General features: G+C 36.8%; 1 long non-coding RNA gene across 2 annotated transcripts in view; it reads left to right on the top strand.

Annotated features, from left to right (window-relative positions):
• Window positions 1-26,448, top strand: part of LOC107967069 (uncharacterized) — a 201,707-nt gene that overhangs the window by 95,977 nt on the left and 79,282 nt on the right. Inside the window, exon 4 of one of the 2 annotated variants that reach the window (XR_001707257.4) lies at window positions 421-479. The exons of the other annotated variant lie outside the window; for it this stretch is intronic. This is a non-coding gene — a long non-coding RNA (uncharacterized LOC107967069). Of the gene's footprint in view, window positions 1-420; window positions 480-26,448 lie in introns of those variants that run through there. 2 annotated transcript variants of the gene reach the window in all.

The raw sequence follows: 26,448 nt of genomic DNA, 5'->3' as shown, positions 1-26,448 counted from the left end.
CAGTATAGGGAAAACTACACCCATGATTCAGTTACCTCCCAGAGCGTCCCTCCCACAACATGTGGGGATTATGGGAGCTTCAATTCAAGATGAGATTTGGGCAGGGACACAGCTGAACCATATCACCTGCCTTCTCACTTAAAAAAAAAAAATTTATTCAGGGACTATTTAGCCACTTTTAAATAATGTCTCAAAACTCAGATACATTCTTTCCTATATATATTGAATGGGTTTTTGGAAATCAAGAGCAGCAAAGGGGCCAAAATACAAGAGAAAGACAGATTTCTGAATGGTCCCCATTGACTAGCAAAAAGCTTTACAAGTAATAAGTGCTCAATAAATGCCAGTTGATTTAAAGTGTACCTTCTGCCCTAGTGATAAATTGTTCTATTCTTTCTTTCTCTCTTTCCGTATTAATAGGGTAGAAAATGCCCTTCAAACACTGACCCTGTCATATTGCAGATGCCTTCAGGTAGGGACCACTTATCTATTTTAATGTACGCCTTCCTTGTCATTTATACCTGCCATTTTCAAGTTGATTTTTTATCAGATATGTACCATCTCATTTGTTTCTATGCCTAGTTCCTTTTCCTTTTGCTAAGGATCTGTGGCCAGCACTATTTGTTTCACATCCTTAAAAAATCTCTCTTCTGTCTTCTTTCCTAAAACAGTAGCCTGGTATTCTTTTTTGCAGAAGAGGCGGGCTGGGCTACTGGTTTAAAGGCAGTCATGTAGCCTAATTCTGAGCAATGAGACATAATAGCAGTCTGATGGGATATGGGGTCTGCAGGGGAGGGGTACTGGGAGAGGCTTTTGCTCAAAGAAAGTGAGAAGAGGGAAGTGAATTTTTGTATTTTGAACCAGCTCTGGTTTCCTGCCTTGAGTGTAGTGTGAAGATGAGATGTAGAGCTGCTTCAATCATTTTCAATCATAAGGGAAAGGCCAAGAAAATTACAGACATGCCACTGGAGGCTCCAACTGTGTTGAGTCAGTGAACCTTCACCTGAAACTATTGACCTCCATTTTTTTTTAAGATGAAGAAAAAAGAAAGAAATCCGTATTTCTAAAGCTCTGTCAGGTTTTATGTTACTTGGAGTCAAACCCCATGATGATTAATGGATGATGTGTGGATATCTAGTCATTATACCGTTTCTCTACAGTCTCCCATGACTTTTGATATTTTTTCATTTTAGAATTTTTCAGGTTGAGATTTCCTGAAGTGCAATGATCATAAATTTGTCAAATTCAATTCAACAAATGTTTACTATCTCATTCTTCTATTAAACTGTGGGCTGATGAAGGACAATGTTTTATTTATCTTTGCATATCTAGTATTTTGATGAAACATATAATAGATATTCAATAAATTTGTCTTGAATAAATTAATTTACATTTTTCTAACTGTACCAGGAATTGTGTTGGATGCCAGAGAAACAAATATAAATGTAACATGCTAATTTCACACAATGATATATTTCATAATTTAGATGATATTTACGTGCCTTTTTTTTTTCTTTCCAAAGCACTGTAAAACTTTGAGGGCAGGGCCTATGTCTGCTTTGTTCTTACAGATCATAAAGTTTTAGCAAGCAGTTTCAAACGTCTAAGACCTTAAAAGTCTAATGAAATTTAATAAATATGTGTCAGATAAATGTGTTCATAACTTCCCTCCTCACGGTTGTATCTGAACTCTGTGAAAATTACCTTAGGAAATTAATGTCCTCATGCTCTTTGGTTTGTGTCTTAGTCCATTTGTGCTGGTATAACAAGTACTACAGACTGGGTAATTTATACATAATAGAAATTTGTTTCTTGCAGCTCTGAAGGCTGGGAAATTTAAAGTCAAGGACCACCAGGTTTGGTGTCTGGTGAAGGCTGCTCTCTTTGCTTTTGAGATGATGTCCTGTTTATGTGTCCTCCTGAGGGAATGAACACTGTGTCCTCACATGGTTGGCAGAATCAAAAGTGGAAAAGGGGCTTAAGCTAGCTCCCTCCAGCCCATTCATAAGGCATTTAATCATTTTTCTAAAAGGCTCACCTCTTAATACTACCACAATCAGGATGAAGCTTCAATGTGCATCTGGGAGGGGACACACATTCAAATTGTAGTCCATGGGTTACTTTAATCAAACTCCAATTTTTTAAATATTTACTCCCCTCTTAGTTCATTTTGAATCTTGTCACCATGTTCTGTACACAGTTTTAATTTCTCTCTTTCTCTTTTTCTTTTGATAAGGGTAAACTCTTTTGTACATATGATGAGTCTTTAAAGTCTTGACAATTTTATGTATGTAATATTTCATAAAATTTCACAAATACTTTATTATACCTATCCTTTGAAATCAGTATGAGAAAATCTAATAAAATTTTTTTATAATTCTCTTTCTTGAATTTTTACATGAACTCCACATCTCTTTCATATTTATTGGTTGTTGTTTTTTTTTTTTTTTTTTTTTTTTTTTTTTGCCAAATCTATTGCCCTTCATAGCTGTTAAGAAGGGAAACTAGAAGTTATCGGTCCTATGCTGGAGATTGACCAGAAGTGGTTTGAAATGGCGTTTGATTGCACTTGTCTATGATAATAAAAACGAAAATAAGTTGTTCCAACAAAAAGATGATTGTACCTGACAAGCAAAGCTGGTGGCTTATTAATAATTAAAAAATATTTTTGTGTTCTGCCACTGATGGAATATTTAATCGCTTGTTCAGTCAATACCAATATACCATTTATTATACATTAAAGATAAATGTAGTGTAATGGCTATGAATTGCAATGTGTTACATTGAGATTATAAAGGGCATGAAAAGTTGATTTATTTTTTAGAAATTGATTAAACTCTTCTACTGATCTCAATGACTGGGATAACCCATCAGATTTCCACAATTAAACAGAGTTTTAACAATAAAAGAAAAGGTTGGTGGCAATATTTAACTAGCTAAGGGTAGGATGATCAAGACAGTAACTAAAGTGAAGGCTCTGCTTCAAGGGTTAATGTGAGTTTCTTAGAGAAGAAAGAGTGTGACACCCAGGAATGATTTCCATATTTTCCAAAAGCATTTTCTTCCATTTCTAGTATGAAGATGTCAAAGGCTCTTGCTTTTAGCACAGCCAAATTGCATTCAAGAGCTTTAGATCTGAATCACTTTTTTCCCTTCTCAGGTAGAGTTGGTTGAGTTCTTAGAGAGCTTTAAGAATTATTTATTTTCCTTTCTTTCTAGGCCTTTTGAGTCTTTTACTCACATTAGGGCCAAATATAAAAAAAAAGGCTTTTCTTTAATTCTTGTTTTAAGTTTTTCCTACCCTCCGTGCCACTAGAAGTGAAACTCTCAGCTGAGAAATCATTTCTCTTTTTGAGACCTCAACGGTCTTTCCGTTATAGGCTATGGATGCTACCTACATAAGTTAAAAGGACTTTCATTTCTTTCTAGTAAAATGATATCAGAAAAAGTTGGGAGAGAAGGGAGAAAAAAATGTTTGTTCTAAGAAAAGGAAGTTTCCAGGATTTCTCCAGTGAATTCACATCTTGTACGTAGCTCAACTAAGAAAACTGAGTTTTAATTTGGGACAAGTTGGTATTTTCTTTGAGAAAAATGGACTTGAAGCCATAGCATACAGTAAAGAGAGCATCTCAGCATCCCAGGGCATTTAAAAGTCACAGTTCCATCTGAAGTCAAGAAGCGTATGTTTTGGTGCACAAATGATTATATGCTTCTTTCTTGCTATAGGAAATTGTGTGTTTTTGAAAAGAAGTTCGAATAGCATCTTGAAAAAGAAAGATGATATTATGGGAGGGGATTAAAATGGCAATCCGCAACCTGTCCCTTGGTGGCTACTATGGTTTTAATGTTTGTGTTCCTTCAAAATTGATATGCTGAAACCTAACACCTGAGGTGATAGTGTTAAGAGATGGAGTCTTTGGGAGGTGATTACAGCATAAGGGTTCCATTTTAATGAGCTTGTTTGTTGTTTTGCCATGTGAGGACAAAGCAAGAAGATGTCATTTGTAAGAAATAGAGCTGGCCGGGCACAGTGGTTTATGCCTGTATTCCCAGCACTTTGGGATGCCAAGGTGGGCGGATCATGAGGTCAGGTGTTCCAGACCAGCCTGACCAACATGGTGAGACCCCATCTCTACTAAAAATACAAAAATTAGCTAGGCGTGGTGGTGCTCACCTGTAATCCCAACTACTCAGGAGGCTCAGGCAGGATAATCCCTTGAACTAAGGAGGCAGAGGTTGCAATGAGCCGAGATCATGCCACTGCACTCCAGCCTGGGTGACAGAGCAAGACTCCATCTCAAAAAAAAAAAAAAAAAAGAAATAGAGCCCTCATCAGACATTAAATCTGTCAGTGCCTTAATCTTAGGCTTTCTACCTCTAGAACTGTGAGAAATAAATTTCTGTTCTTTAGAAGCTACTCAGTCTATAAAACTTTGTTGTAGCAATAAGCACAGCCTAAGACAGTAGCAATGGTGCACCAAATCGAAAGCTGCATAAGGACTTCTTGATTTTAGAACCATGAACTGAGTGACTGCTGTGTATCAGGCACAATGTTAAACTTAAAGCCAATTATGTGATAAAACAGTATAATTTGATGAACATAAGGAATCAAAGGATAAAGACATGATCTCATTGATAATGGGGCAGACTCTCTGACAATTTTCCAGTGTTAGAATGTAAACTATTCTAAAATGAGGCAACATGAAAAGATTTTGATTTTTGTTGGATTTTTATTTTGTTAAATTAAAAAAGTTACAGGCAATCTGCATTCTATATCATCCTCTATCATTTAAACCTAAGATAAAGCATGGGTCCCAGGAGCAGATTTGGAAGAAAAGTCCCTTATGCCACTTTGGGTTGCAATTAATTATCCTCATTTTCCTAGAATTTCATTTCTCAAAGTCATGGTGGATACCTGAACATAACTCAGCCCTCATCAAAGTGAGAGGGATATGAACTTACAAAGTATAAGTTCTTAAAAGTGTTTCTCTGAAAGTGATCAAATGCTTGGATTTATTTCACAACCAGTTATCCAGTATGTCCAGATGTGAACCAGGATGCATTTAATTGATTCAGAAAGATTTAATACTTTACATATGTAGCTACTTTTTCTCCTTGTATTCACATTTTCACTCCAGTACAAATGGGTTAACACAATTGACTAACACAATTGGTTCTTATCATGCAGATTACCAGTTAGGTACTCCAATTGATGACCCAATTTCCTTAAAAGCTTTTTAAAAAAAACTCTCTCTTTTAGGATTCCAAATATTATCTGGCCATTTTGGGAACTCAGTGTAGATCTAGCTGTACCTGTGCCCATCTCAGAAACAATCATTCTGTTTTCCAAAGATAAACTTCACTTTCTGCCTGTTTTACATTCTTCCTTTGATTATGATTCCCTGAAGCTGATTGAGCCAACATGAGAATGTGTTATACAGCTGACTAATAAGAGTGGCTTCTAGTTAACTAGGTTTTCAAATCACAGCCTCTTCCCTAGTTTGAATTCCCATTTATTCATTAACATTAAACAATGTGTACCCTGTGCCTCTTAGGTCTAGATACTCTTCTAGATGTAGGGGTACATCAGGAAGCATAGTGGACAACAGTTCCTTTCATATGGAGCTTACAATCTCCTGGGGGTTCACCGAAGGCAGTGGCAAGAGAGAGAATAACAAAGCAACTAAATGCAGCAATCAGAATTTTTATAGTACTAAGAGCTATGAAAATAATTAAACCTGGTAATATATATAGAATAGCAGAGTGTTTGTTTAGATTTCATTTGTCTGGATTTAGCCAGGGGATGCTTTTCTGAGGTGATGATATTTGAGCTGAGGTCTGAATGACATAAAATAGCCATCCATGCAAAGACCTGGGTGCAGACAGAACAGTAAGTGCAAAGGCCCTAGGATAAGAACAAGCTTCCAAGTTCCAGTAAAAACAAAAGGGTGGTGTGGCTAGAAAAGCAAGAGTGAGATGTAGTACCTCAGTCTGTGCTCCCAAATGCCAGGCCCTAGACAAAGGTTTGTAAGAGTTAAGAAAAAGGAAAGAAACACGAAACGTGGCTTGACAGTCAAAGACAGGTTTATTTTAGATTAAAAACATGAGAGGGGCTTCTGGCTGATTTTTTTTTTTTTTTTTTTTTTTTTTGGTCAGGAGTGCTTTCTCTTACAGACTAACAGTATATATTGGTTTCAGGGTAAGGAGGCTTATTACAAGCTTGGAATGTTTCTGTGTGGAGGAGAAGTTTTATGATGGGATTGGAATGTCTCTAGGCAGAGGGGAAGATATCTTGGGGCAGACATCTTTCCAGCAAAGGACATTATCTTGAGGCTAGCATGTCTCTGGTCAGGGAGGAGTTTGGAATGTTTCTGGTTGAAGATGTTATTTCTGGTTTATTGTTATGCTGACCTTAGCCATTAGGCTCATGCCCTTTGGATTTAGGCAGTTTTTGATTAAAGTGAACTTTAGAATGAGGTGCTTGTCCACGATGGTGATGCTCCTGCCCTGTGAAGGTTGTGTGCCACCATTGTAAAGTAAAAACCCAGAGAGCAGAAGTAGGCACAAGGAGGGTGAAACCTAATAGACACTAGAGCCAATACGAGGATATGTTATCAAGCTAACTCTTATCAGGTAAGAGTGACTGTTGGCTTGCTCTTTAGGAATTCTCTGAGAAATCATATAAACTGTCTCAAGAAGAAGTGAGAAAATTTACCCACCAGCTACCATTGCCCATTGATCAAGTGTTTAAACCACAACATGTTACTCCCCTGCACACCTGGAATGTGCATGTTTTGGCAGCAAGTGAGAGTCTTGTTTTCCCACATGGCAGCATCAATAAAGAAGCCCAGGACAGGAGGTATGGGGCACACTAGGAAGCATGAAGGAAATTGACAAGTTGCAATTGTGTGAGTACAGTCAGGGCCTACCAAGAATGGCATCCACAATGATGACTAGAACAAGAAACCATAAGTCATTTATTGCAGAGAGAGTGACATTCAAAATGGCTTAGGAAAATTAAACAGGTCTCAGAATTTATTCGGTCTTAGGGGTCATGATACAAGGTCTTGATTTTGTTCTAAGTATGTTGGAAAGACCCAGGAGGTTATTAAGCAGAATAAAATTAGATTTGTTTTATATTTTAAATAGATTACTCTGGATTTTAGTAGGAAACTACACGTCAAGGGGTAAGAGTGGAATAGTTTTTTCAGAGAAGTAGCTGGCAAACTGTGACCTGTGGTTAGCCCATCTCCTGTTTTTGAAAAAAAATAATTATTGGAACACAGCCACCCTTTTTCATTCCATATTGTCTGTGGTTCTTTTAGCACTGCTGAGACAAAGTTTAGTCATTGCAACAGACACCATATGTCCTACAAAGCCTAAAATATTTACTATTTGACTATTCACAGAAAAAGTTTGCTGAACTTGAGTAATTTTTCTACAATAGTCTGATTGTGTTATTATCTAGCCTGCTATCCTTCCATGGTTATCTGCTCTCTCTCTTTTTTTCTGGGTTATCTGCTCTCTTTATGATGTATTATTACATTAACATTAATGTATAACAAAGCTTTATTTAGAATGCAAATCTTTCTTCTTTCAAAATGCATGTTACTTTTTATATGCCATGTTGTTTATCTAATTCAAAGTTAAGTGATATGCTAAGAACTATAACCAGTGCTTTATATATGTTAAGTGTATTAGTTTGTTGCAGTTTTTAAAACAGGAAAAATCTCAGTTGCTTACCAGAGCAAACGTTTCTTTTCTTTTGCATAACTTGCTAGCAGTTGTGAGTGAGCTGCGAAATCTCTTCCCCAAGAGTTTTCTCATTTTGGAATCTAAGCTGAAGAAATAGCTATTATTTGGGATATACTATTTTCCTGACAGAAGGAAACAATAATGACTTGTGGAAATTCACAAGTCTTCTTAAAGCTTTTGCTTTAATGATGCACACATTACGTCTGCTCATATACCATTAATCAATGCATATCAGATGGCCAAACTCAAAATCAATGGAGTGAGAATGTTCATTATTCTGTGGTGGAGTGGATACAGCAAATCACCTGTTAAGGAGAAATTGAGTTATACTTTTCTAACAGGAAAGGTTGGAGGAGGGGAATCATTGATGTATTGACCCAGCCCCAAATCTTCATTTTATTGCCTTGCCATATGATACTGGAGCTGGACCCTGTAAACATTTCTCTTTAGTCAGCTCAATTTTGGTCAATAGAGGGTGCTGGAGGGACACTGCAAAGCCAGAGCAGGAGCAAAGGTTTTCCTTCCTGATTAAAGTTGCAGGATTTAGCAAACAAAATAAAGGATTCCCAGTTAAACTTGAACTTTGGATAAATAATTAATAATTTTGTTATACTATATACCCCAAATATTGTATGAGACATACTAAAAATTATTCATTGGTTAATTCATGTGTAGCTGAATGTCTTGTGCTTTATCTGGCAAGCATATCATGGTTCCAGTGAGGTTTTTTTTATTTTTATTTTTAAATTTTATTTTATTTATTTTTCCTTTTTTAATTTTATTTATTTATGTATTTATTTATTATACTTTAAGTTCTATGGTACATGTGCACAATGTGCAGGTTTGTTACATATGCATACATGTGCCATGTTGGTGTGCTGCACCCATTAACTCATCGTTTACATTAGGTATATTTCCTAATGCTATCCCTCCCCGCTCCCTGCACCCCACAATGTAGCAGTCAGAAGCTCATTGTATAGGAGGCACGGTAGCAGTCACATGAGAGGTCCACTGGCTAGCTGCAGTCTTACCCGCCAGCAAGTTTCTCTGCATACAAGCTTCAAATCAGACCAACAGGATGCATACTCCTGTGGTAAGGTAGATACACCTTCTCCAAAGCATTTGAATCTCACCCTTGAGGGGACAGTCTTCTAAGCAGTTTGTCACTTCCTTGTTCTCTCTCATTTTGGTGGCAGCTGCTCCCTGCATTTGCTATGTGTGTGCCCTTTACAGTCCTCTTTTATCGTTTTGTTTTTTTTTTTTTCAATTTAACCACCTTATGTCAGTTTATGGTTAGATATACCAAAATTTTCATGTTCAAATTACTGATGTGTTTTTTGTCCTGACTAGACCCTGACTAATACAATTGAGCACAATAATACAATCTATCACACGAGATAATAAATACCTATGAGAAACTATTTAATCCCATTTCACAGATAAGGACATGTCTTAAGGAATTCATACAATGAGTGAAAAGTCATAGACCTAGTGAGTAATAGAAGTTTGATGCAAAAGTAGGTCTAGATGTTTGTACTTTCATGTATTTAATTTGTCCCTGACTATCTTTCTAGCCACTAAATGGAAGATAATTTCAACATTTACTCTATATAATTAATATATACCCTTGTAATTTATCAGCTGGAAGATTGAGTGATGCCTTCTTCTGCTGTTTATGCCTGCTGAATGTAATTATTTCATTGTTTCCATAGCATACTTTTCCCATTTTACAGGTAAGAGATTTGGGCAGAATGAAACAGAATTGGGGGAAATTCTGTTACGGGCGAAACTGTGTTCACCTCAAATTTCAAAAGTTAGGCTGGACACATTGGCTCACGCCTGTAATCCCAGCACTTTGGGAGGCCGAGGCGGGTGGATCACCTGAGGTCAGGAGTTCAAGACCAGCCTGCCCAACATGGTGAAACCCCGTCTCTACTAAAAATACAACAATTATCTGGGCATGGTGGTGGTCACCTATAGTCTCAGCAACTCGGGAGGCTGAGGCAGGAGAATGGCGTGAACCCGGGAGGCAGAGCTTGCAGTGAGCCAAGATCGTGCCACTGCACTCCAGCCTGGGCGACAGAGCAAGACTCCATCTCAGAAAAAAAAAAAAAAAAATTCATAAGTTAAAGTCCTAAACCCCAGTACTTGAAAATGTGACCATATTTGGAGATAGGGCCTTTACAGAAGTAATCAACATGACTGATGTCCTTATAAAAAGGTGAAATTTGGACACAGACATATACACAGAAAAAAGATGATGTGAAGAGACAGCAAAAGAAAACAGTATCTATAAACCATAAAGAGAGGCCTAGAAAATTCTTTTTTCAAAGCCCTCAGAAAAAATTAAAGCTGCTGAGAACTTGATTTTGAACTTCTAGCCCAGAACTATAGGAAAACTTCTGTTGTTTAACAACCCAGTCTATTAAAAGTAATGGCAAAAAACACAATTCCTTTTGCACCAACATAATACTTTCTTATGGCAGCCTCACCAAACTAATATAATCACTAACAAGTATTATTCTTTTCATAGGAAGATGCTGTGAATTTTCTCTCTGATGCTTTTCTAATAATAGGGAGAGGTGTTAAAGTTGTTTTATTTTTCTGTTCTTCTTATGAAAATAGCATAGATTATAGTTGAATTTATTATCCATGAACTTCATGCATGCAGCAAGAGGTTATAACACCATAATACACTCAAAGTCTGATATAGGGATTAAAGTGTTACCAACTTGGTTCATAGGATAAATAGATGAAACCAAATGTGACTCAAAGAAAACCATAAAGCATGCAAAAAACATAACATAAGGAATTTCTGTCTATATTAATCGATTTTTGTCATCCTCACTTTCACCTTTGGTAACATCAGTCATCAGCAGAATTTTCACAAAACAAAACACTTAACAAATATTATCTTCTGGATTTGTAACTGAAATAAAATTCTGCTGGAATCCACTTTATTTATGTCTTTCTTTTACATCTTTTTTTCCTAACAAAAGGAAGAATCATTCTTCCTTTTGTTATTGAAGTCGTATGTTTTTGTTTTTATTGGGGACACGGAAGAGTTTTCATTTATCTTCAAGTTGAGAAACACATTCAGGAAGAGAATGAAAACCTCACCAATTTTATCTGTGGGATTTGGAGACCCAAAGTATTGAGGACACTCTCATTTGCTGCTAGTGAGAGTGTAAATTTTTGAAATAAATAAAAAGGGGGTACTCTGGCAATATTTACTGGATTTATAATTGTTCATGTATTTTAATTCTACAATTAGACTTCCTAATTTTATTCTAGAGCTATACTTGCATAAGCTCAAAATTACATGTAACAAAGTTATTTATTGCAACATTATTTGTAAAGGCAAACATTTTGAGACATTCTAAATCACTTAAAACTGGTTAAACATAAAAGTGTTATATAGTGTGTTTTATATACCACTATTTGTATAAAAAGAGGAAAAGATTGTATAGTTTTAGCTGTTCGTATTTCCATAAAATGTATCTGGAACTATACACAAGAAATAAAAGCATATGAGGAGGAGATATGGATGGACATGATAATTTTTACTGTATAATCCAATTTGCTTTCTGACTTTGGGAACATTCAAGTAAAAATTCAATTGAAAAATAATAAAAGCCAAAAAAAAAAAGAGTATGTCCCAGTGCAACAGCAACAAAATCAACTGTAAAATTCTGTGGCACTGGGTGAGTATTGGAAGGTTTTAGAATAACAATCTGGTTACTACTATAAAGTCTGCTAAAGTCAATCCAAAAAATCCTCTGACTTAAGTTTAATGTTGAGACTAAGCAAGTGTTTGTTTTAATCTTGTGCCTGGAGAAGGTACATATTGTAAAATGTTCTGGGATGACTTTACACTTGTTCTGAATTGTAACGAACATAGCTGTCTTAATCTATTTTGCTTGTTTGGTTCTCCCAGTGTTCAATGTTTGCACGACCAAGCTGTGCTAGACAAATTCTGATGAAATTAACTGCATGAATGATGAGTGATTCCCACTGTACCAAAGAATCTAAACTTGGCTCTGTCTATTTCATGCATCAAGGTCTCTTGGCCACTCCCTACTCTCCAGTAATTAATTTCCTAACATGCTTCCTTTTCAGTATGGCAAGCTGCAGGTGCTGGTCACCCACAGGACACCCTGCTGATGGTTATTAGCCATTACTAGTTTCCTGTAAGAATATTCTCCGTAGACAATGCAGGTTACTAATCAAGACAGTAACATTAGATTTTCACTTGAAAAAATGATTTTGGAATATTAGGAGAAGTAAATCAAAGTACAGAACAGAGATTATATAATAAATAGGCTTTTGAGAAGGTGCTAGAGAGCTTTATGCTTATTCTCTTACGGGACTATATAAATCACTTTCTCTCTCCACATTTATCGAGACATAATGTACAGATATCAACTATTTGCTCTCATGCAAACATAGCCTACTCTTTTACCTTTTTAAGCCTTTGAGCATTTTGTTTCCTCTAACGGGAATGCCTTTCTCTCGCCATCTATCTTCTGAATTACAATTTATCCTTCCAAATAGATAGTGTCTTTTGAGTGAACTTTCTGGGATTTGCTTCTTTGTGTCTCCCATAGAATTAATCCCTCCTTCATCTGGGCTGTTGCTTTTTGTATATACTCCTGTTCCTACAATGTCAGCATAGTGTTGAAATTATTATTTATATACCTGGGGAACACATTTTATTAAATCTGTTCATGTGTTCTAATAAGAGACATAATTTTCCAATTTATACATTTGATTTTTTAAAAAAGGCTATAAATATAAAATCACATTAAATTACACATTTTATGGTTCATTCTTGTTAAAAAATATGCTTACATAATATTAGGACTGTCTCACAAAATGTGTGGCCATTGATATATAATTATAAAATAAATATATTTACATATATATTTATATGTATGCATATGTAAATATATATGTAGTACATTTGCCTTATATTTTAGAGTCCATGAAGTGGCATTCATATCTAAAGAAAGGTGTGCCTTCAAGACCTCCTTTATATGCTCCCATCTTCTCTTGTCCTGTAGAGGAAGAACAATGATTTTGATTGGAGAGATTCCAGAACATTTGCTGGGCTGCATTTGTAAGAGAGTGAGATCACTGGGCTGCAAAGTTTCAGCACATGGCAGTGGATTTCTGTTTCTGTCTCTTTTCCTGCTGGATCTGGCATGTGATGTGTGCCTAGATTCTAAATTGCACTTAGCTCCTGTACTCATTAATTTGGTCTAATCTGGCTCACTGGAGATTTTCATTGATTTGTCAAGCTTAAAGACAACTTATGAATTGACATTTATTTGCTGTAATTTCTTGTGTTTTATGTTCTTTGAGGACCTTGTGAGGCAGAGAAGCAAGACAGCCTTAGGCAAGAATCTGAGGTTTCCTAGCTCCCTTACCATAATATCTTCTACTAGTATCCCAATCCCAACATTGCTTCTGAAATCTGGTTAATTATTTCATTCCTTAAACGTGTTACAATAAACTCCTATTATACTCGTTTCTTCTTTAAAATGCTTTTATGGCATCTACTTGAATATATATATTTAGACACAATGAAAAGTTTGAATTGACAGAGACACCTTTAGGCCAGTATGGTTAATGGAGACTATTGCTATTCATTGGTGTATGGGTAGAAATTCCAGGATTTATAATTATGGATATCTTGAGTTATAGTATTAGTATTAGTGTGTTCATCATGATGTTTGTGATAGGAGTTAGGAAGAGACCCTTTTGGTATATATTATCCACTTAAGGAAATTTTTCAACCTTTTCTTTCTTAAGGGTTCAAGGCTTCAGAGTTGACAACATGAATGATGTCACAGATTGTAGCACAAAACTGAGCACAGATTAATCATTCAAAAAAAATTGTTGGTGAATTACAGAGTTGAATGTTTTATCTTTTTAACACCTGGCACTAGTATAAGGAGGGTACCATAGTTTATAAAGTTTCATGTGTTTTTCCCTCAAGGAAATGAAAACAGGACCAAATATTTTGCCAAGAAATCTAGAGAATTTTATTCCAAGAACTTAATGACAATTTGTACCACAAAAATTCATGTTTACTAATGCTCAAAGAAACATATTTCATTAATGAGACCCTGCATGGAATATAGAGCTTGGTTGAATATGAATGAAACAGTTGTTTAAGACTTTGGTCTTATACTCAATCCCAGAGGCTTTAGCAATAGCAATGTTTTATCAACGAAATATAGAAAGTCTGAAAAAAGCCCCTCAGAGTGACTTTAACAACATCCAGGCTGATCCATGTAACACATTTTAATGTCAAGCTACAGTCATAAAAGAAAAATCTTAAGCAAACATCTAACAACAAGGCACTTATAAGCAAGTCAACATGCAAGGTAGATAATAAAAATATTCCTTCAGCAAGAAATGGCCTTGTTATGCAGTACTCAGAAAAATATAAATGCTGCAGGATTCCTTAAAGACAGAATGTCATTGTCTCCTTGGCATGCATGTGCCTGGGTTTATAATTTAGAGTTGTGATGTTTTTTCCAGAAATATATGTTTGTGTGTACATGTAAATGTATATTTAAAAATTATAAATTGAATCGAGCCCACATGATCTTTACTTGGGCTATATAGGATTAATCTGCCCAATAATTATTAAAAAAGAAGGAATTTCTAATTACCTGCCACAGTTCTAGAATTCAAAATTATACATATATATTTTAAAAACAACAATATTTCAGGATACTTTTAGAAAAATATTGAGATCTGGCCACCCAGAACCTGTATTTCCCTTAAGATACCTTGATTTCATATTTCTAGCCTCCAGAAACATGAGAGAATAAATTTCTATTGATTTAATCCACACAGTTTTATGTAGCACTTTGTTACAACACCCCTAGGAACCTGAAGCAGTCATAAAATCTTTTCTAAACTCAAAGGCTAGACAGAGGCAAAATACACTGACTCCTATTCTAATGGCTTTCAATCTCATGTTAATCTGTTTACATATCTGTCTTCACACTTGGTACACTAGGCTGCTTACCTTTGAAACCATGTCAAAAAGTTGTGTACTTGAAAAGTCTGGACTTGTCTTTTTTTTACTATTATTATGCTTTAAGTTATAGGGTGCATGTGCAGAACATGCAGGTTTGTTACATAGGTATACATGTGTCATGTTGGTTTGCTGGACCTATCAACTTGTCATTTGCACTGGACATTTCTCCCAATGCTATCCCTCCCCCAAACCCCCATCCCTCCACCCTCTGACAGGCCCCAGTGTATGATGTTCCCTGCCCTGTGTCCACGTGTTCTCATTGTTCAATTCCCACCTATGAGTGAGAACATGCCGTGTTTGGTTTTCTGTCCTTCTGATAGTTTGCTCAGAATGATGGTTTCCAGCTTCATCCATGTCCATGCAAAGGACATGAACTCATCCTTTTTTTTGAGACGGAGTCTTGCTCTGTTGCCCAGACTAGAGTGCAGTGGCACGATCTGGGCTCACTGCAAGCTCCACCTCCCGGGTTCATGCCATTCTCCTGCCTCAGCCTCCCGAGTAGCTGGGACTACAGGCGCCCACCACCACGCCTGACTACTTTTTGTATTTTTAGTAAAGATGGGGTTTCACCATGTTAGCCAGGATGGTCTTGGTCTCCTGACCTCGTGATCCACCCACCTCAGCCTCCCATAGTGCTGGGATTACAGGCGTGAGCCACCATGCCCAGCCGAACTCATCCTTTCTTATGGCTGCATAGTATTCCATGGTGTATATGTGCCACATTTTCTTAATCTAGTCTATCATTGATGGACATTTGGGTTGGTTCCAAATCTTTGCTATTGTGAATAGTGCCGCAATAAACATATGTGTGCATGTGTCTTTATAGCAGCATGATTTATAATCCTTTGGGTATATACCCAGTAATGGGATCTCTGGGTCAAATGGTATTTCTAGTTCTAGATCCTTGAGGAATTGCCACACTGTCTTCCACAATGGTTGAGCTAATTTACACTCCCTCCAACAGTATAAAAGCATTTGTATTTCTCCACATCCTCTCCAGCATCTGTTGTTTCCTGACTTTTTAATGATTTCCATTTTAACTGGTATGAGATGGTATCTCATTGTGGTTTTGATTTGCATTTCTCTGATGACCAGTGATGATGAGCAATTTTTCATGTGTCTGTTGGCTGCATAAATGTCTTTTTTTGAGAAGTGTCTGTTCATATCCTTTGCCCACTTTTTGATGGGGTTGTTTTTTTTTCTTGTAAATTTGTTTAAATTCTTTGTATATTCTGGATATTAGCCCTTTGTCAGATGAATAGACTGTACAAATTTTCTCCCATTCTGTAGGTTGCCTGTTCAATAGTTTCTATTGCTGTGCAGAAGTTGTTTAGTTTAAATAGATCCCATTTGTCTATTTTGGCTTTTGTTGCCATTGCTTTTGGTGTTTTAGTCATGAAGTCTTTGCCCATGCCTATGTCCTGAATGGTATTGCCTAGGTTTTCTTTCAGGGTTTTTCTGATTTTAGGTCTAACATTTAAGTGTTTAATCCTTCTTAAGTTAATTTTTGTATAAGGTGTAAGGAAGGGATCCAGTTTCAGCTTTCTACATATGCCTAGCCAGTTTTCCCAGCACCATTTATTAAATAAGGAATCCTTTCCCCATTTCTTGTTTTTGTCAGGTTTGTCAAAGATCAGACGGTTGTAGATGTGTGGTATTATTTCTGAGGCCTCTTTTCTGTTCCATTGAGATATATATATATATATATATATATAGATAGATAGATAGATAGATAGATATATAGATATAGATAGATAGATATATCTGTTTTGGTACAAGTGCCATGCTGTTTTGGTTACTATAGCCTTGTAGTATAGTTTGAAGTCATGTAGTGTGATGCCTCCAGCTTTGTTCTTTTTGCTTAGGATTATCTTGGCAATGCAGGCTCTTTTTTGGTTCCATATGAACTTTAAAGTAGTTTTTTCCAATTCAGTGAAGAAAGTCATTGGTAGCTTGATGGGAATAACATTGAATCTATAAATTACTTTGGGCAGTATGGCCATTTTCACAATATTGATTATTCCTATCCATGAGCATGGAACGTTCTTTCATTTGTTTCTGTCCTCTTTTATTTCGTTGAGCAGTGGTTTGTAGTTCTCCTTGAAGAGGTCCTTCACATCCCTTGTAAGTTGGATTCCTAGGTATTTTATTCTCTTTGTAGCATTTGTGAATGGGAGTTCACTCATGATTTGGCTCTCTGTTTGTCTGTTATTGGTGTATAGGAATGCTTGTGATTTTTGCACATTGATTTTGTATCCTGAGACTTTGGTGAAGTTGCTTATCAGCTTAAGAAGATTTTGGGCTGATACTATGGGGTTTTGTAAACATACAATCAAGTTATCTGCAAATGGGGACAATTTGGCTTCCTCTTTTCCTAATTGAATATGCTTTATTTCTTTCTCTTGCCTGATTGCCCTGGCCAGAACTTCAAACACTATGTTGAATAGGAATGGTAAGAGAGGACATCCTTATCATGTACCAGTTTTCAAAGGGAATGCTTCCAGTTTTTTCCCATTCAGTATGATCTTGACTGTGTGTTTGTCATAAATAGCTCTTATTATTTTGAGATACATTCCATCAATTCCTAGTTTCTTGAGAGTTTTTACAATTAGGGGCTGTTGAGTTTGTGAAAGGCCTTTTCTACGTCTATTGAGATAATCATGTGGTTTTTGTCATTGATTCTGTTTATGTTATGAATTACAGTTATTGATTTGTGTATATTGAACCAGCCTTGCATTCCAGGGATGAAACTGACTTGATCATGGTAGATAAGCTTTTTGATGTGCTGCTGGATTCAGTTTGTCAGTTTTATATTGAGGATTTTTGCATTGATGTTCATCAGGGATACTGGTCTAAAATTCTTTTTTTGTTGTTGTTGTGTCTCTGCCAGGCTTTGGTATCAGGATGATGCTGGCCTCATAAAATGAGTTAGGGAGGAATCCCTCTTTTTCTATTGATTGGAATAGTTTCAGAAGGAATGGTACCAGCTCCTCTTTGTACCTCTGGTAGAATTCAGCTGTGAATCCATTTGGTCCTGGACTTTTTTTGGTTGGAAGGCTATTAATTATTGCCTCAATTTCAGAACCTGTTATTTGTCTATTCAAAGATTCAACTTTTTCCTGGTTTGGTCTTGGGAGGGTGTATGTGTCCAAGAATTTATCCATTTCTTCTAGATTTTCTAGTTTATATGTGTAGAGGTGTTTATAGTATTCTCTGATGGTGGTTTGTATTTCTGTGGAATCAGCAGTGATATCCCATTTATTATTTTTTATTGCATCTATTTGATTCTTCTCTCTTTTCTTCTTTATTAGTCTTGCTAGTGGTCCATCTATTTTGTTGATCTATTCAAAAAACCAGCTTCTGGATTCCTTGATTTTTTGAAAGGTTTTTGTGTCTCTATCTCCTTCAATTCTGCTCTGATCTTAGTTATTTCTTGCCTTCTTCTAGCTTTTGAATTTGTTTGCTCTTCCTTCTCTAATTCTTTTAATTGTGATGTTAGGGTGTCAATTTTAGATCTTTTCTGCTTTCTCTTGTGGGCACTTAGTGCTATAAATTTCCCTCTACACACTGCTTTAAATGTGTCCCAGAGATTCTGGTATGTTGTGTCTTTGTTCTTATTGGTTTCAAAGAATATCTTTATTTCTGCCTTCGTTTCGTTTTGTGCTGAGTAGTCATTCAGAAGCAGGTTGTTCAGTTTCCATGTAGTTATGCGGTTTTGAGTGAGTTTCTTAATCCTGAGTTCTAATTTGATTGCACTGTGGTCTGAGAGACAGTTTGTTGTGGTTTCTTTTTTTTTTTTTTTAACGTTTGCTGAGGAGTGCTTTACTTTCAATTATGTGGTCAATTTTAGAATAAGTGTGATGTGGTGCTGAGAAGAATGTACATTCCGTTGATTTGGGGTGGAGAGTTCTGTAGATGTCTATTAGGTCAGCTTGGTGCAGAGCTGAGTTCAAGTCCTGGATATCCTTGTTAACCTTCTGTCTCATTGATCTGTCTAATGTTGACAGTGGGGTGTCAAAGTCTCCCATTTTTATTGTGTAGAAGTCTAACTCTCTGTAGGTCTCTAAGGTCTGGCTTTATGAATCTAGGTGCTCCTGTATTGGGTGTATATATCTTTAGGATAGTTAGCTCTTCTTGTTGAATTGATCCCTTTACCATTATGTAATGGCCTTCTTTATCTCTTTTGATATTTGTTGGTTTAAAATCTGTTTTATCAGAGACTAGGATTGCAACCCCTGCTTTTTTTTCTTTCCATTTGCTTGGTAGATCTTCCTCCATCTCTTTATTTTAAGGCTATATGTGTCTCTGCACATGAGATGGGTCTCCTGAATACAGCACACTGATGGGTCTTGACTCTATCAAATTTCCCAGCCTGTGTCTTTTACTTGGGGCATTTAGCCCATTATATTTAAGGTTAATATTGTTATATGTGAATTTGATCCTGTCATTATGATGTTAGCTGGTTATTTTTCCTGTTAATTGATGCAGTTTCTTCATAGCATCAATGGTCTTTCCCATTTGGCATGTTTTTGCAGTAGCTGGTACTGGTTGTTCCTTTCCATGTTTAGTGCTTCCTTCAGGAGCTCTTGTAAGGCAGGCCTGGTGGTGACAAAATTTCTCAGCATTTGCTTGTTTGTAAAGGATTGTATTTCTCCTTCACTTATGATGCTTAGTTTGGCTGGGTATGAAATTCTGGGTTGAAAATTCTTTTCTTTAGGAATGTTGAATATTGGCCTCCACTCTCTTCTGACTTGTAGGGTTTCTGCCGAGAGATCTGCTGTTAGTCTGGTAGGCTACCCTTTGTGTGTAACCCAACCTTTCTCTCTGACTGCCCTTAACATTTTTTTTCTTCATTCCAGCCTTGGTGAATCTGACAATTACGTGTCTTGGAGTTGCTCTTCTCAAGGAGTATCTTTGTGGCATTCTCTGTGTTTCCTGAATTTGAATGTTGGCCTGCCTTGCTACGTTGGGGAAGTTCTCCTGGATAATATCCTGAAGAGTGTTTTCTAACTTGGTTCCATTCTTCCCATCACTTTCAGGTACACCAATCAAATGTAGATTTGTTCTTTTCACATAGTCCCATATTTCTTGGAGGCTTTGTTCATTTCTTTTTATTCTTTTTTCTCTAATCTTGTCTTCTTGCTTTATTTCATTAATTTTATCTTCAATCACTGATACCCTTTCTTCCAGTCAATCAAATTGGCTATTGAAGCTTGTGCATGCATCATGAAGTTCTCATGCTGTGGTTTTCAGCTCCATCAGGTCATTTAAGGCCTTCTCTACACTGTTTATTCTAGTTAGCCACTCGTCTAACCATTTTTCAAGGTTTTTAGCTTCCTCGTGATGGGTTAGAGCATGCTCCTTTAGCTTGGAGAAGTTTGTTATTACCGACCCTCTGAAGCCTACTTCTGTCAACTCGTCAAAGTCATTCTCCATCCAGTTTTTTTCTGTTGCTGGTGAGGAGCTGCAATCCTTTGGAGGAGAAAAGGTGCTCTGGTTTTTGGAATTAGCTTTTCTGCTCTGGTTTCTCCCCATCTTTGTGGTTTTATCTACTTTTGGTCTTTGATGTTGGTGACCTACAGATGGGGTTTTGGTGTGGATGTCCTTTTTGTTGATGTTGATGCTATTCCTTTCTGTTTGTTAGTTTTCCCTCTAACAGATCCCTCAGCTGCAGGTCTGTTGGAGTTTGCTGGAGGTTCACTCCAGACCCTGTTTGCCTGGGTATCACCAGTGGAGGCTCAGTTGGAAATGCAGAAATCACCTGTCTTCTGTGTCAATCTCGCTGGAAGCTGCAGACTGGAGCTGTACCTATTTGGCCATCTTGGAAGTGACCAGGACTTTTCATTTAATATATGATCTTTGAAAACATGTCTAGTAATTTTATTATAATTGGTGCACTTTAAATGATATTGTTTTCATCTTATAAAGATGCATAACTAAGTCCTTCATAAATTTTGCTTTTGATTTTTAAGGAAACTTGTAAATTCGGAGTAACATTCACACCACTGACATTAAAGAAAAGTATCGACTAGCCATTTTCTTTGAAACTGGTTTCTTCAAACTTCAGTGGCAAAAACTGCTCAATGCTTCTCCAATAATCATTCTACATCTCTTTATTCATAGTACCATACATGTTGGCCATGCAGCAAAATTTTGACTAATTAAGTATAGTCAGTGGACTGAACTTCTGGGAAATCTTAAAAGTGGGTCATCTAAACTGCCATACTTTAGAGTTTTGCCCTTTCCCTTCCTCCAGCCTGGAATGTGAACTAGATTGCTGGAATCCTAGCAGGCATCTTGTGACCATAAGATGACAGGGACCCCTTTGAAAGGATAATAAAATCCTGGGTTGCTCACTTTATATAAATTCTGAACTGGTTGTCTCTAGTTTCCTTATTATGAGAGAAAAAAATCTTTCTAAAGCCATTGTTATTATAGATATGAGTTTGTTGCAGCCAAACTCAAAACCTTGATAGATCCTCTCATCTAGCCTCAGGTTAATTTTATAAGCATAAGAATTAATGCTGATTAAATTTTAACATGTGCCACACAATTTAGGTGCCACTAAGTAGTCCTTAAAATGTAGGACTGTTATTATACACAGTTTGCAAAAAAAAAAGTTGAGACTCTAAAGAAGATCTAATGACTGGTCTTATGTAAGATATTGGGCAAAGTATTTTATCTTTTCATGACTTGATTTCCTTAACCTGAAAAAGGAAAATAATAATGCTAAGCTACATTCTAGGATTTTGGTGCAGATTAAATAATCTGAGAACACTGTGAGGTAATGAGGGCTACATAAGTGTCAGCCATTATTGAAATTTTAATGGATACCTGCTCTGACTACATAACATTTTAAAGGCCATGTGATACAATGTTATCTTTTCAACATTTTTCTTAAAAGTAAATATCCTAATTTATAATGAATATCTGACCTCTTCTGTCTTTTAGGGCAGAAGGACGTAATCTCATTTTCTGAGGCAAAGATATAGAAACTGCCATTGCAATTAACCAAGTGCCTCTCAAATACTTCTAAGGAGAACAAAGTAGACATTATAGTCTCTATTTGTTGTAAAACAAGGAACATATAGTTCTATGATTTGTCTAAGTGCTAATAATAAGGGATAAATATAATTCTCAAACTAAGGTCTTTTAATTCTGAGTTCAGTGATTTATCCCACAACACCACAGCTGCCTCAGCTTCTGTACATTAAACATGAGTGTGTGTGGATGTATGTGTGTAACTTAAAGAGACCATACTTTGGAATTGTATCCCTATTGTTCTAATTTTTAAGGCAGCCAGTATTTAAATCGCCTCAATTAAAATGTCTACAGCCATAAAATTGTTTTACGTTTTGAATTTACATTGGTAATATCTTCATACCTCTTTTTGCAATCATAATTCCAAGTAATGTTACAATGTTTGAACGTCTTGAATCATCTTGCCATTTTAAATTTCTACTTTTAACTTATTTGTCATATAGCGTATACATAAGAAATCTCTTATGTTACCTGTGGAACGTGTCACACGATAACATGTTTACACTTTTCCTTCTACTTTTCTTTTCTAGTCAAGCTATGTTGCTTGTATGAGAAATACCAGCTTTTTGTTTAGAAAAGTAGGATTTTACAATTTATCAAGAAAGAACACAGGCATTGGCTATGGTCTGACCAGCATGTATTGGTGCTGGTATCACAGATAAGACACCACACAGAAAAGAATACCCTCTCACCCATAACCTCTGCATTCCCCAAAGGACCATGTGTCTGGGGCAAGACCAAGGAGCAACCTAAATTTCAATGTCAATATAACCTTGCGAGCTCTCTGAAATTTCACTGACAACTAGCTTTCCATTTGTAAATGGAGTGAGGTGTAGCTGTCATGCTCTGCAGGCAGGATCCGTGGAGAATTGCTGTTCAAATTGGAAAGGAGTTTCCTCTCATTAAAACCAAAAGAAATCGAGTGTAAATAGCATGGCTGTTAAGAACAACCACATGGTATTGGCTCTTCTAATCCCAAGAGCTATTCTCTAATTCCAAGAGGGACAGTGGATGGAACTGGAAGAATAGCTTTTTTCTTAGGCTATTAATATCCAACTCATGGGAATCCCTGAAGATACAATGCTCAAAACAGAGATCTTAATGATGAGACAACAGTGTACTAGAATGAAAAAACAATTTGGATTAAGACAATATGGGAAATAAATCAGAAGTCACCTCTCCTTTAAAATAATTCTTCATCCTTTCCATATTTTTCTATAAATACAACTATTAATGGAGAATCTTTCATGTTCTTGTCACTTTATAACAATTACTACATTTTAATCACAACCAGAGTAGGTCAGAAACATGTTAAAATATTTAAACATCTTAGGCTTTAGAAACAAACTTCTGAGGTTCAAATATCTGTGAGATCTTGGCAACTGCTTACTTATCCACCTTACTCTTCATTTTCCTCCTTAGCAAAGTTTTCTTACTAACAAAAATGGCAGTATTTGCCTTAAAAGCTAATACAAAACAATTCCCATAAATACAGGATAGTGTCTAGCATAGATTAATCACTCAAGTACTGTTACTGTTGGGATCTATTTTACAGATGAGGAAACTGTATCAACACTCTCCTAAGATAAGACAGTAGTTGTGATACACAAGGATTTGAACATAGCCAATCCTACTCAGGTATTTTAAATTCTGTTTTAAATTTTCATAGGATTATTGTGAAAATTAATAGATGCAATGTACACTCTAAGTACTCTCTAGAGTGTACTTTCATTATTTTTCTAGCTGATTTGAGATAGAGTCCCTCTTCTAAGTTAAAATACATTTTCACCTCAAAACTTTGTATGTCTTTATATTTGCCTCAGTTGCACTAGTAAGACGATGCCAAATCCAACCTTTTCTGTAGTTTTAGCAGACACAAGGTCAATAAAATGGTAAGTACCAAGTCCTTCCACATTCAACAGTGATGTGATATAACATCCATTAAGAACTTGTAAAGGAGATGGGTCAAAAGTAGATCTACCAGTATTAGGCATTTATACATTTCCAGTGTATATGACAATGAAAAGGTGCAATTTATTTATTAGCTCAACACCAGAAAAGATTTGGGACTGCTCACATATTTCAATGGGGAGGACAAAAGTAACTAGCCTACAGTACCAATGCGTAGGAACAATGAGAGAAAGAATGAAGTTGTTTTCAGCTAAAATTATTTTGGAGTTAACCTGCATGAGAAATCAGTAACATATTAGTGGATATATGTCTTATATTCATTGTCTGCACTATATTATAAGTTTTCTGGGTGCAAGAACATGCGTTCTTTGCTTATGGGTCCTTACAGTTTATACCAGAGTTTGTGATCCACCAATATTGTCGGTAGATTGAAGATGCAATTACTTAGAGTTGTTCAGACAGCGTCATTAAACTCAATGATTTTGACGACCACTGATGAAAAAGCAGGACTTTGATACGGATTATATACTGCCATGTACATATCATGATTTCTGTTTCAGCAACTCTTTGGACCAACTGTGTACACTCACAAACAACTCCCATTGATTTGCAAGTGTGTGCACAAGACTGAGGGCAGAGTGTTGCCTTCAAGGTCATTAACTCAATGTTATGTATTCCATGCATTCCATCCTTAGATAGTCATTCTATCATCTAATTATGTAAGCTTGGAGAAAAATTAAATTGATGGGTGATTATATCATAATTGCCTTTCAGATAGTTAGAAGTAAATTGACATTGGTAACTTCAATATTACATAATGGGACAAACTGAACTCTGCAGAGAAAGGCATATCTGAAAGCTTGTGGCTTCACAGTAGTGCAACTAACATAGTAAAAAAAAAAAAAAATCAATATAGGCCAGGTGCGGTGGCTCATGTCTGTAATCCCAGCACTTTGGGAGGCTGAGGTGGGCAGATTGCTTGAGCCCAGAAGTTTGTGACCAGCTTGGCTATCATGGCGAAACCCCGTCTATACTAAAAATACGGAAAAAAAAACATTAGCCAGGCCTGGTGGCGCATGCTTGTAGTCTCAGCTACTTGGGAGGCTGAGGCATGAGAATCGCTTGAACTGGGGAGGCAGAAATTGTAGTGAGCCGAGATGGCACCAGTGCACTCCAGCCTGGGCAACAGAGCAAGACTCTATCTCAAAAAAAAAAAAAAATACAGTAGTTGTACCTTTACAAATGAGTCAATGTTTAAAATGTGGAAAATTTCACATAAAATTGAAATATTCAGCTTCTATTGAAAAATTATTATACCTGGGAACACTGCATGTGTATCTTACATAGACACTATTTTCTTTAGCCTGGGAACATCTGAGTACTTTAGACTAAGATTTGTACCCTTCAGACTGGAACAGTTTACTCCAGTCACAACCCCTCATACAATATATGGATAAACACTTACACATAGCCTGTGTCACCCAGGTACCTTTCCTCCTCAGGCACTTTACAACTTTTTTCCTACAGCATTGATCTTAAGTACATGAATTGACGTGTGGAAACAAATTTCACTTGTTCTTTCTGGTCTCAAAGTGTATATTAGGGTAGGATGAATTATTAATGTCAGGTGTACTGCTTCTCATAACCAGACTGCTTCTCATAACCAGACTCACTGCAAACATCACTACTTATGGCACTTATTCTTAAAGTTCAAATGTGGCTGCAGAATCTTTCTTAATCTTAGTAATCCAGGACATCTAAGTAAATGCTCAGAGTTGGCATATGAGGTATATTAGTTATTTATTGGTGTGTAACCATATTATTAATACCACAAACTTAGTGACTTATGGCAACACATATATTATCACACAGCTTCTGTGGCTCAGGAGCCTGAACACAACTCAGCTGTATCTTCTTCAGGCTCTCACAAGGCTTCAATCCAGATGTTGGCTGGGGCTGGATTCTCAGCAGAGGTTCCACTGGTGAAAAATTTGCTTCCAAGGTCATGTAGTTGTTGGCAGCAATCTGTTTCTTATGGATTGTTGGACTGAGGTCCTCAACTTCTTGATGATGATTGAAGGCCAGTTCTCAGTTCTCTGCCATGTGGGGCCTCCAATGTGGTGATATGAACAGGATACAGGAAAATACTGGGTGGAAGAGCGAGGTTCCCTGGCAAAGGCCCCACCCTCAAGCCTGGAAACCTGCTTCACTAAATGGAAACAGGCATTCCTGTTTTCATGCCCGAAAGTTGCCTTTTGGTGCACTCTGCCCCTCTATTCTGTACCCATATAAACACCAGACCCCAGGTTCCAGAAGCAGACAAGGAGATGAAGAGAAGAGCAGAAGAAAGGCAGAACAGTGTGGCAGAGAAGGAGAGAAGAGAAGGAGCATTTGAACGCCAAGAGGAATTTGGCTGGGGATAGTTAGGTGATTGGCCACTGGACGGCTGAACTCCAGGGGAAGATCATCTTCCCACTCCATCCTCTTCCCAGCTCCCCATCCATCCTGCTGAGAGCCAGCTTTAACATGAAATAAAACCCATGCATTCATCATCCTCAAGTCCATGTGGAACCTAATTCTTCCTGGATGTCAGACAAGGACCTGGGTACCAAGAGGGCACTGGGCTGGTTAACACTTAAGTCACCTGTGGACAGCAAGGCTAAAATTGCAAACTGTGAAACATG

The sequence above is a fragment of the Pan troglodytes genome, chromosome 9 (assembly GCF_028858775.2).
Source record: "Pan troglodytes isolate AG18354 chromosome 9, NHGRI_mPanTro3-v2.0_pri, whole genome shotgun sequence".
Classification (NCBI taxonomy): domain Eukaryota; kingdom Metazoa; phylum Chordata; class Mammalia; order Primates; family Hominidae; genus Pan; species Pan troglodytes.
The sequence above is the reverse complement of the archived record's forward strand: the minus strand, read 5'-3'. Positions and strand labels throughout refer to the sequence as shown.